The 9,212-nt window shown below is 43.0% G+C and overlaps 1 long non-coding RNA gene across 1 annotated transcript; it reads left to right on the forward strand.

Moving 5' to 3' along the window:
- Positions 1-5,389: 5,389 nt before the first annotated feature.
- On the forward strand, positions 5,390-6,137 carry LOC106813422. The gene is made up of 2 exons (XR_001394468.1): positions 5,390-5,636; positions 5,757-6,137. It is a non-coding gene; the product is annotated as an uncharacterized LOC106813422 (long non-coding RNA).
- Positions 6,138-9,212: the final 3,075 nt, after the last annotated feature.

Genomic DNA, 9,212 nt, shown 5'->3' on the forward strand with positions numbered 1-9,212 from the left:
ACACATGATCATAGTCAACGCAGATATCTTTTTTGAATAACTGGAATGCTTTCACACCATGCGTGCATACCACGCGACACACACGTTGTTCTCGACGCGACATCTGACGGTCATATATCATAACATCTCCCCTATTTAATGAAAATAAACATTTCCTGCGTGAGTGATTCATAGGTATGCACTAGAAGTGTATATGTAACTCAAAATCAAACATAACAATGCTAAACGAATACTCACGTACGTACTCACTGCCTGCTTGATCTTTGCCCTTACCTTGTAGCTGCGCTGAGGTGACCATGACAGAGGAGCGGCGGTTGGCGAGTGACATACGCGCTTGACGTGCTTGTATGGCACATCGTGCTTGGGGGAGGGTTAGTGTAGCATCTTCTGAGGCGTGTTCAACAGCGCGAACGCTCGCAGCACGAACGCAGTGCCACTTGAACGACACCGAGCTATATGTACCGAGCACTCGCTTTATCCAAGATGGCGGCTTCCTCGGCAGATTTCATCGCGGGATTTTAATGTCTTCGAACAAATCTTGTTAAACGAATTAGCAGACAAAATTGATATGAACTGAATTCAGAAGTGAATGAATGATTGAAAAATAAAATGAAGTTGAAACAGAGTGAAATTGAAGTCAGAAGTGTTAGATTCACATTCACCAGATTGCCCTACCCCATCTTGAAAACAACTCGCGCGCGCTCGACCGCGCGGTGTCCTTCAGAATGCAAGCGCACGCGAGCGTTTGCGCTGTTGAACACGCATCTGGTGATGGTTATGGTGAATAGATAAGCAGATGATTGTAGATAAAGTTGACAATATTTATTCTCCGTTGCATTACATTATGGCCGTGGGCCCGTGGTGGTACTACAACTGACACCTGGTGGTAGAAAACATGAACATCAGATGCATTACTGAACGTGACAGGTAGGTCTGTGTGCTGCAGCCGCATCAGCTGCGGTCGGCTCTGCGGCGGAGTGTAGTAGAAGGTTTCCTCGTCGCTCTCCATCACGTCTAGCGAAGCGACTACGGGAGATCTGCTAGCCAGCTTCCTCGAGCGCTTCGCAGGACTGCCACTCTTTTCTTCGCTGCCACGCTTCTACAACACGAGCAACGTCGAGAATGTTTTAAATGCTGTATACGCCATATTTTTCGCGTACAGATGTTTTCGCAAATTCAAACTTCGCGAATGGTTAATTTTGCGGTTGGTGAACTATGAATTATTCGGTATGAATTATTCGCGTGTTGCTATTGTCGCGTCAGGGACGCGTTCGCGAAATTCGCGAAAATTAAACCGCGAAATATACAGCTTATACAGTAGGCCAGAACAAAGTCAATCTTAATACATCCCAGCGATTGTAAAAACGGATACAATGTTCGATATCTATCTAATAAGATAACATAAGATATAAGATATAAAGATATAATAATTATAAGATATAATAAGATAAGATCATCATTGAATAAAGACTGATTCACAAAATGGATGCGTTCGTATCTATATCGAGAATACACAGATATGATCAATCATGATCATGATAATCAAACACTCGTTTCTGGTGATTAATTGATTAATCAATTGATTAATTGATCAACCCAAGGTAATTGATGTAATTGTGATACGTACGTGCGATTGTTACACATCGCAGTCGATAAACGACAATCAGACCTTTGTTTAAATGACTAAGAGTTGGAAAGGTGTAGATTGTTTGTCAGAAATGATATGAATTTTTGAATTTTTTCATGAAACATGCTGAAGATGCTGCTTCCGAGACGGAGCTTCGGGCTTCTGCACAGACGAGGAAAGTAAGGCCACGATGCCTATAGATGGCGCCACTTTCCCTTTCCTCGCGTTCCGACAGCTATCAGGAGAATAACAACAACGATAATAAAAGATGGGAATAAAACAGCGAGATATAAAAGAATAAAAGCTTCCTGGAGCACCCGGTTAAAAAGTGTGGCGACGTGTGACCCCCATAGAAATAATATAAATAACCATATCAGGTTATCTATATTATTTCTATAGTGACCCCACTCCGTACGTGGATGTCGCTGAGATTGCCCCTGCGTGTATGAAATTGCTGTTTATGATTTCTTCTGATTTATTGTTTATTCATGGACATTTTCGTTTATTATTTCGTAGAAATGTACTATATACAATATACCTTCACAGGAGGTTGAAATTAACTTTTGAACAAGGGAACCAACGGACTCCCTACCCTTAAAATGAGGGAGTCCGCAGCAAAATGAGGGAGTCCGTAGTCTGAGGTTCAAAATTAAAGATATTAACAATAACGCATGTGATTATTTTTAAGATTCATGCAGTTGCACGTCTGAATATATCGAAAGATATCGAGCACATGTGCAGAGCGTGCAAAGCTTGCCAGGTACACCAAGATACCAATAAGCGGGAGCCACTTATACCACATGCTACACCAGTCAGACCCTGGCAGCTCATTGCATCAGATCTATTCGAGATTAACAATCAGCAGTACTTTACAATTGGCAGCCCGGATCTGCACCGATTAACGACGAAAAAACGCCTCGTAGCGGCAAACTAACACAACTGCGCTGCATTCGATTGGAGTAAATCTTAACAGGTTTACATAGAGGAACATTGCTCCATAATTGCTGAATTCAGCAGTTGTGGCGATTCCACAAGCCTTTTGACTACGCACGTAGCTAGACATTTCCTACAAATGGTCGTAATTGTTGGTTCGCTGCTCGGCGCGCTTCGTTTTCCTGTAGAAAAGTGAGTTAGAATGTTTTGTGTTTCACGCCGTGACATTATTCTAGAACATATGGCGTGCGATAGATGGCGCAACGAGGCTATGTACATAGCATTTTCAACTAGTTTTTCCTGCACAAGGCTTGGCCGGCTAAGCTAGACTGGTACCCACTGCACAGTTGCATACGCTACCCTAACTTTCTTCAGTATAGCCAAGGATACTTGGCGGAGTGAAGGTCGGTACCAGTCTATCTCTAACCCCTGCAATCGTCACTTCAGCTTGAACTTCCGGTATCCATCTTAAGAGTACTTGTGTACTTGGGGTAGTACGTATCTATCATTTGTGGATATTGCGATCGGCATATATAGTCAAGTTCACTAAGTCCAGATATTAAGTTTCGTGAACTTTTTGGGGGGATTTGCGAACCTATACATTTTTGGAATTTGTATAGTATAGGCAATCAGAAAACCAATGTTTACAATTTGCCGGAAGTATGCATAGCGGCCATCTTGAATTTTCGAAACGGCCACCTTCAAAATGGGTGTTTCTCAATATCTCAGCATCCAGGTGGCTTAGAGTCATGATTTTAACGGCTAAACATACATTTTCAGGGGTGAGGAAGCCAGTGGTACAAAGTAAAATAAGCTAAACATAACCACAAAGCGGCCATTTTGGATTTTCAAAATGGCTGCCTATTTTTTCACTATTTTTTTTCTGGAAATGTCTACTTTTTCCTATTTTTGTAACCCTTTCACTGGAAATTTTTTTTCCCAAACGGTATAACATAGGAAGAATTTAGCGCCTTCTGATTGGCTGCTTCTATTTGCTTTGACTGAAGAAAACCCTCAAAACAAGAGAACAAACGCTAATTGTAAATGTTTGTTTTGGTTTATGACCGCTAGATAAGTAAGTTTTCTGTTGTATTTCCCATAAAAAAAACATATTTTACTCATCAATATAACATATAATATTACTATAGTTGCAATTATTTGTGCAAATGTGTTATTTTCATCTCAATCTTAAGTTATGAGAGGGTCTGGGCTTATAGATGCCGAGTTTGGATTAGTTAGGAAATGATAATACGATTAGCGTATCGTTCTGCGTATATACGGCAGTATTAACAGGCATCAGGATATGCAGTGTAAACGCAATCGTAATCGTCATCGTCATCGTCATCGTCATCGTCATCGTCATCGTCGGTGTTTCGTACACGTTCGTGGTGATCGACGTAATAAAGCTTCGAAGAGACAGATTCTGTTGGTGACGCATAGATCTTCATTTCGTTGTCTACATCCTACAGGGCTTGATCTCGTAATACTACATACGTACGTATACGTACTCATACTATAGCATATAGCACTTCGCTCTGTCGCAGGAGGAAGGAGCGAAGGGCTACACACTATTACACTACGTGTCAATCTATACACTATTATACTACGTGTGCGTGCGTGCGTGTGTGTGTGCGTGCGTGTGTACACGCGTGTGCATGTGCACGTAGACGTGCGTGCGTGCGTGCGTGCGTGTGCAAGTACACGTGCGTGCGACGTGCGTGCGTGCGTCCGTGTGTGTGCACGTACACGTGCGAATAAATCAATCATAATAAAGCGTTATAAATAAATCATCTACACGTGCGTGCGTGCGTGCGTTCGTGTGTGCGCGCGTGTGCAGGTACACGTTCGTGCGTGCGTGCGTGCTTGTGCAGGTACACGTTCGTGTGTGCGTGCGTGCTTGTGCAGGTACACGTTCGTGCGTGTGTACGTGCTTGTGCAGGTACACGTGTGTGCATGTGTGCGTGCGTGCGTACGTGCATGTGTGTGCAGGTACACGTGCGTGCGTGCGTGCATGCATGTGCACGTAGACGTGCCTGCGTGCGTGTGCAAGTACACACGTGCGTGCATGCGTGTGCAAGTACACGTGTGTTATCTATGATCTCTGTGATTCTTGAGTTTATTGAAGCGCGAGTGGTTTAATTAATTATTATAGCAAGTATCTACGCGCGGTATCGCACAGGCTAATCTACAGCTATGGGCGGTATGAAAGTGTACAATTAGACTATAATATATGGCGCGAACGATTTGAGTTACATTTCTAAATACACATAGACGTCTTAGCTATAATCTCTGTGAATTTTGAGTCTATTGAAGCACGATTAGTCTAATTAATTACTACGAACCATTGTACAGCGTATATCCACACAGCGCTGTACTTAAGCGGCAGCGGTGTGGATTCATTTGGAAACAATATGGCGTCAAATCCTGGGTTGTCGCAACTCTTTATATAAGGGACCCTACTCGGAACACTAGATGAGCTCATGACTGACAATAGAACACAGTACACGGGGTAAGCCTTCACACCATTTGTCAAGTCATAGAGCATTAATGACGTCACAAGCTCACCTCGCTATACCCGCGAAGCAACGGTCACATCTGCCATGTGAAACCCATCATAAAGAAGACGTTGAAAAGTGGAGAAGATTTGCAAATGGCATTTCTAAATTTACGCGACACACATGTAGATACAGATTTGCCCAGAAGAGCTGATGTTTGGCCGTCCACTCATCACACTGTTACCGAGCCACGGTGAGCCCGAACCAAGCAGTGAGAGGGAGCATCTGCAGAATCGGAATGAGAAAATGCGGCAGCAGACTCTAGCTGCCACGATGACAGGAGATACATATAGAAACAGGCTTTCATAGAGAAATGTTTAAATATTCCGTTTATTATTTATAAGTAGGAAATTTCAGTTTACTACTCCAAAGAGGAAGTGGCAAAATTAATTCAAACCCTCTAAAGAGCAATATGACGTGTGAAATTTATGTCTTTAGTAAGTCAACAATTTGTATCTTTCAGATGACATAATTTGGGACTGGGACTGGACTGGGCACCAGATGAGTGTTTTCATACACAGGTAAAATACCCTATTTAACCTTATTTTTGTATACATAACATTTGTGTATACCATCTATATGGCCAAGGCATTATTTTGTTAAAATTGTTGTTGAACAATCATCTTTTTTTTCACATGTAGAAATGCTATGGAAAAGTCCTGACACATGCTAAGTTGGTGGAGCAGAGGTCGAATTCGAATCTGATGAGAAGGAGCCATACTCATGAAAGAGAAAAATGCCAAGTCACCACAATTGTTTAGAGAATGAACCTGGTGATAGTGTGTTTTCATAAAGTAGACAATTGCTTATGTATTTTTGGCCTCTTGAACTCTGCAGATCTGTCCTAATATTGTGCAAGCCATAGGTTTCACCGTTAACATATATCAATAACATTCAACCGTAAACGCCGGGACCGGGAGGCATATTTAGGTCACGAAAACGATTCGGATTAAATACATACAGATATCTAATTTACCTTTATTGTATATAGTAATGTAAAATAAAAATTGTCAAGCTATTAATTGTTAGTGTTCCTTTTTAATTTTTGAACTCTACCAGTTGTGCAACATATTTGAAATATATATTAACTTAGTTTTTATTGCAAAAGTTACAAACTAAAATTATGTATTTTATTGCGCTTACAGATCGCATTAATGTCAATTTAAATGAATGTAAAATTCCCTGATGTTCCCATGAAATAATGTACATGTCATCATTCTTTTCTGCTTTGAACATTAAATTACACATTTAATATTCATTTGAACGTGTACACATGGTTGCAGGAACGTTACATTACAACGTTGTATCACAACGTTGTGGCAACGTTCAGGGGAGTCCACAAAATAACGTTGCCACAACGTTGCCACAACGTTACCACAACGTTGTATCACAACGTTGTGGCAACGTTCAGGGGAGTCCACAAAATAACGTTGCCACAACGTTGTACCACAACGTTTTCACAACGTAAGTGAAACGTTGTGACAACGTTGCCACAACGTTATATTGTTAGCTGGGTAGACGCGCCTAACCTATCACCGCTCCACGTGGGGCCGTGAGTGCGGATCATAGACAAATGCAACAAAACTTGGTGTCCCGGGGAAGTGGTCACACGACACGAGCAGCCGCGAAGTTACGTCGTACAGACTCCAAATGGAACACGCCTACGACGAAACAGCAGCCATCTGCGTGAGCTAACTACCGGACGGATGGTCAAGCTGTGCGATGAGGAGTCCAACCAGGCTTCCAGTGAAGCAGCTAATATGTCTCCAGCTAATGCTCAAGGTGACACCTCGTCCCAGGATTCCAGTAGCGGGACAGATATCGTACCCAGAGAAATGCCTCCAGTCCAGGCAAGACCCGCCACGGCCGCGTAGTAAAGTTGCCAACAAGATTCCTATAGAGTGAACGTACGTAATTAATTAGTTGGCAACGTACGAAGTTATTACTCAAGGCTAAAGAGATTAGTTAGCGCCATGCTGGGGAAGAATGACCCCCAGGACAGGAGGGCAGTCTACCCTGTGAATGCCCTATTTTGTTTATCCATAACCCCTTTACTCTATGTAAACTGATAAACAATGATTTATAAGACATAGACGCTGAACCAGCCTAGAACATTGTGTAAAGTCATTAAGACGTGATGTCATATATGTGTTTGCGTAGATGTCAATGTTAGTCATCAATATAGGCTCTTTGGAGATATTAAAACTACTGTAAGCTAACGCCACCTAGTGCCAAACAAGCCTACTAAAGTTAACATGTGTAACAGTTTAAAAGATCTTATCGTTCTCTCCAAAAATGGCTTGGTAGGCCCACTGATATCTGTTATACTAACTGGTAGTGCGTTCGATTTTCTTCCCCAAGTTAACCTGGGTCTGCTCGGGCCAGCCCCAAATACGTTCGATTTGGCAGTCACGTGGTATTTTTGCGTTACCCGGGTCAACCCGGGTGAGGACGAAGTGAGCGGCTCGCCGAGCCGCTACTTGGTGGGGGGGGGCTTGGGGAAGTATCCCACAATCCATTGCAATGACACCATGCATGGCGACGATATCAGTGCGGGATCAGTGCTGCATGAATGTAGCAGTGCGAATGAATGCGTGTGTTTGCTCAAGGACGGTGAATGGATAGGATGATGTTTATTACTGGACATGCTCTCTATCTTTGAGCCGCTCATTGTTCATAATTTCATTAATAATAAGATTGCAATTGCTATTCTTTTTTTCTTGTCACTGGCATCCATGATAATTAACCCGGGTTAACCCAAAAACCCTTCGTTTATCTTCCCTAACCCAGATGCGTTCGATTTCGTACCCAGGTTAACCCAGGTGGCTCTGGGAAAGCAAATCGAACGCACTATGGATATAGCTCATAGCGGCCGCTAGGCGTAGCCACCGGAAGTAGTCGTGACGCCATGACACCACTCGCAGATATGAAATATTTACTGTGATAACCCTACCGGCATACGCTTCAGCGCAGCAGACGTCAGAACAAGCAACGAAAACATTGTGTAAAATCATTTCATTTGTATGTATTATACCCTAAACTTGTGCTCTAACATTGTGTATTTACTTAAATGAGCGAACACACCGAGTATGAAATAGATAGCCGACATAAGCGCTACTGTACGTGTAGATACAATAATGTAACCCAACAAGTGTAGGTTTACAAGAGTAGGTACGCTTGTTGGGTTACATTATTGTATCTACTGTACGTGTACCACCAACACTGCTACTGGCACTGGCAACAGGTAACCACCGGTGGCCCGCTGACACTTGCAGCCTTAAGGTAGGGGCACACGAGCGATTTTTATCGCCCGATCGCTGCGAATATGAAAATCGCTTGAAAAATTCGCCCGTGTGCCCGTTCACGTTGACGCCGATTTTAATCGCCCCATCGAATCGCCCGTATCCAAAATGTTAGATATTTTCGGGCGATTATTTACGCCGGGCGATTATTATCGCTCGTGTGCCCGTGACCGGCGTATGTTGTCGCCCGATCGATTTTTCTAAACCAATCGGACGTGTTGTTGATATCATGTGATGTTAAAATGGCTGGAAGTGTGGAACTCCGCGAAGGCGTACGGTACGCTCTCAAATTGCCTCCGTGTGCCCTTCGTGATCGGGCGATTAATTTTGCTACGTGTGCCCCTTCGTGATCGGGCGATTAAATTCCTATGGCGATTTAATCGCCGCGATCGGGCGATAAAAATCGCTCGTTGCCCCTAGCATTAGTCACTAGCAGTGTATTAGGTCCAGTAAAGTTGTTATGCGCATATTTCTGCTATTTGTAACACACTGCTATATACCTGGCGCAAATTTATATATCGCAAGGTGCGTAATCCGTCCCCTGCTACGTTCAGAACGGCTTGCCAGACTCACGGTTGATAGTGCAAACGTGGGCAGATCATCTGATAGCAGGTTGATACAAAAGTTGATCGACCGGCAGCTGAGGCTTGAAAGTGTAATACCCATCTTAAGGTCAATGAAAATTTGGTTCAGGTCTGGTTTAATGTTGAAGTTAGTGTTTCCTTGCCTAGTTTACGACACAAATACCACACAAAGCCACCGCTGGTCGTTAAGAATTTAGCTGCAGTTACTCTT

This window comes from Priapulus caudatus, unplaced genomic scaffold (assembly GCF_000485595.1).
Source record: "Priapulus caudatus unplaced genomic scaffold, Priapulus_caudatus-5.0.1 Scaffold769, whole genome shotgun sequence".
NCBI classification, from domain to species: Eukaryota; Metazoa; Priapulida; class Priapulimorpha; order Priapulimorphida; family Priapulidae; genus Priapulus; species Priapulus caudatus.